The 3,298-nt window shown below is 38.5% G+C and overlaps 1 pseudogene; it reads left to right on the plus strand.

The window, feature by feature from the left end:
- The first annotated feature begins 572 nt into the window (after positions 1-572).
- LOC121487165 lies at positions 573-2,376 on the plus strand (annotated as a pseudogene).
- The last annotated feature ends 922 nt before the right edge of the window (positions 2,377-3,298 follow it).

A 3,298-nucleotide genomic window follows, 5' to 3' on the forward strand; every position in this document is an offset into this window, starting at 1 on the left:
TTTTAAACTTCTTATATTACAATCAGCATTTGCTTACCTACTTTTGGATAACGAGAATTGTACTCTTGAAAAATCTAGGAAAAAAAATAGAATTCTTCCTCTCATGAAGTTCATATCAAACCTAAGGCCCACCTTATGTTATTGTGTTTTGCTTTATCACTTTGCAGACACTGTGGGGAGGGTTTTTTTTTTCTTTTTTCTTTTTTTTCACAGATCGAAAGGTTATGAAACCCTTCATCAAGCAAATCTATGAGTGTTATCTTTTCAACATCATTTGCTCGTTTGAGGTCTCTGTATCACATTTTGGTAATTTTCACAGTATTTCAAACTTTTTCAGTATTATTATATTTGGCATGGTGATCTGTGATCACTGATTTTTGATATTCCTATTGTAGTTGTTTTGGAGTGCCAGGAGTTGAGCCTATAGAAGATAGTAAATTTGATTGATCAATGTTGCGTGTGTTCTAACTGCTCCATCAAGTGGCCATTCCTCTGTCTCTCTCCCCTTCCGCAGGCCTCCCTCTTCCCCAAGATGCAAAAATGTTGAAATTAGGTCAATTAATAACCCTGCAATGGCCTCGAAGTGTTCAAGTAAAAGGAAGAGTCGCATGTTTTTCACCTTAAATTGAAAGCTAGAAACGATTAATTTAGTGAGGAAGACATGTCAAAAGCCAAGATGGGCCCAAAACAAGGCCTCTTGTGCCAAGCAGTTAGCCAAATGGTGAATGCAGAGGAGAATTCTTGAAGGAACTCCAGTGAACCCATCAATGATAAGAAAGTGAAAAAGCTTCATCGCTGATATGGAGAAAGTTCTAGTGGTTTGGATAGAAGATCAAACCATCCATAGCATTCCCTTAAGCCAGAGGGTAACCCAGAGCAAGGCCTTAATTCTCTTTGATTCTATGAAGGCTAAGAGGAGTGAGGAAGCTGCAGGTGACAAATTTGAAAATTAGCAGAGTTTGGTTCCAGAGGTTTAAGGAAAGAAACCTTCTCCATAACATAGAAGTGCGAGGGGAAGCAGCAGGTGCTGAGGGAGAAGCTGCAGCAAGCTGCCCAGACCTACCGAAGATAATTAATGAAGGTGGCTACGCTAAACAACAGATATTCAGTGTAGATGAAACAGCCTTATTCTGGAAGAAGATGCTATCTAGGACTTTCTTAGCTAAAGGGAGAAGTCAATGCCTGGCTTTCAAGCTTTAAAGGAGAAGCTGACTCTCCTGTAAGGGACTAAAGCAGCTAATGACTTTAAGTTGAAGCCAGTGCCCACTTACCATTCCAAAAATTCCAGGGTTGTTAAGAATTATGCTGTATCTAGTCTACTTGTGCTCTATAAGTGGAAAATAGAATCTGGATGGCAGCACATCTGTTGACAACATGGTTTACTAAATATTTCAAACTCACTATTGGGAGTTACAGCTCAGGACAAAAACAAAACAAACAAACAAACAAGCAAACAAACAAAGAAGATGCCTTTCAAAATACGACCCAATGACAGAGCACCTGGTTGCAGAGCAGCTCAGATAAAGATGTACTGTAAGATGAATTTTTTTTTCACGCCTGCCAACACACACCTATTCCACAGTTCATAGATTAAGGAGTAAAGGTTTTCACGTCTTATTTAAGAAATACATTTTGTAAGGCAATGGCTGACAGAGGTAGTGATGTTTCTGAAGGATCTGGGCAAAGTAAAATGAAAACCTTCTGGAAAGGATTCACCAATCTAGGTGCCATTGCGAATACTTGTGATTCGTGGGAAGAGCTCTAAATATCAACATTAACAGGACCTTGGAAGAATTGGATTCCAACCCTCACGGATGATTTGGAAGGGTTCCAGACTTCAATGGAGGAAGTAATTGCAGATGTAGAACCAGCAGGAAAACTAGAGATGGAAGTGGAGCCTAGAGATGTGATTGGATGGCTGCAATCTCATGATCACACTTCCACGGATGAAGATGAGCAAATAAAGTGGTTTCTTGAGATGGAATCTCTTCCTGGTGGAGGTGCTGTGAAGATTGTTGAAATAACAAAAAGTCTGCCACTCCCTCTCTCTCTTCCCCCTCCTCCCACTCTCTCTCTTTCAAAGAAATAAATAGAATCTTTTAAAAAATGACCCCCAAAAAGATATACAATATCACATAAACTTAGTTGACAAAGCAGCAGCAGCGCTTGAAAGGATTGACTTCCAACTCTGAATGTTCAACTGTGAGTAAAAGGCACTCAAACAGCATCGCATGAGACAGAGGAATTGTTTGTGAAAGGAAGAGTCAGATGATGCAGCAGACTTCATTGTTATCATGTTTTAGAAAATTGCACAGCCACTCCCATCCAGATCAATCAGCAGCCATCAACATGGATGCAAGACCCCTCCACCAGTAAAAAGATTACAATTCCCAAAAGCTTGGATGACGGATAGACATTTTTTTTTTAGCAATAATGTATTTTCTAATTTAAAGATGTACATTGTCATTTTAGACATAATGCTATTGCACACTTAGTACACTACAGCACAGGGCAAACATAACTTTTATATGCACCAAGAAACCAAAAATTCATTTGACTTGCTTTATTGCAATATTCACTTTATTGCAGTGGTCTGGACCTGAAGCTGCGGTATTTCCAAAGTATGTAAATTGTAGAATGTGTACAAACTTTGCATTTGTAAATTGCAAAGCAAAACAAAAATATTTGCAAATCTACTCTGCTAATGCTGAACACAAGTGGAATAAATGGATTGAAGTAGCCATTCATTCATTTATTCGTTCATTTCTCTTTTCTTTGTAAATTATCCCTTCAACATTTTTATGCATGTTTACGTGCTAAATTCTTTCATTATGAAGAAAAACAAAACAAAAACACAAACCCAGAGCCTGCATCTAGGAGCTTGAAGTCTAAGGTGCACATGCAAGTACATAATTACCATATATCAAGTGTTCCATTCTCTCATTAATTACATGTTCATTGAAGCCCTTCTGTGGACCTGTCTCTATGCCAGGGGCTTGGACATACAATAGTATACGAAACCGTCTCAGTCCTGCCTTCATGGATTTCTACATCTTGAGAGATTGTGGGACTTGGGGAGACATCTGGTTGTAAAAATCCTACAAATAAATGGCAATTTTAAACTGTGGGGACTATTATGAAGCATACTCAAATTGTATATATGAATAAGATGCGACAGAGTCTAGGCTGAGGGTGAAGTTACCCATAAAGAAGTGATTTCAGTTAAAAGCTGAAGGTTTTATAACAAGTAAAGCCAAGTGATGAGCAAATGAAAAATAATGTCAGAAGGGAGCTGGTT

The sequence above is a fragment of the Vulpes lagopus genome, chromosome 3, assembly GCF_018345385.1.
Source record: "Vulpes lagopus strain Blue_001 chromosome 3, ASM1834538v1, whole genome shotgun sequence".
Taxonomy (NCBI): Eukaryota; Metazoa; Chordata; class Mammalia; order Carnivora; family Canidae; genus Vulpes; species Vulpes lagopus.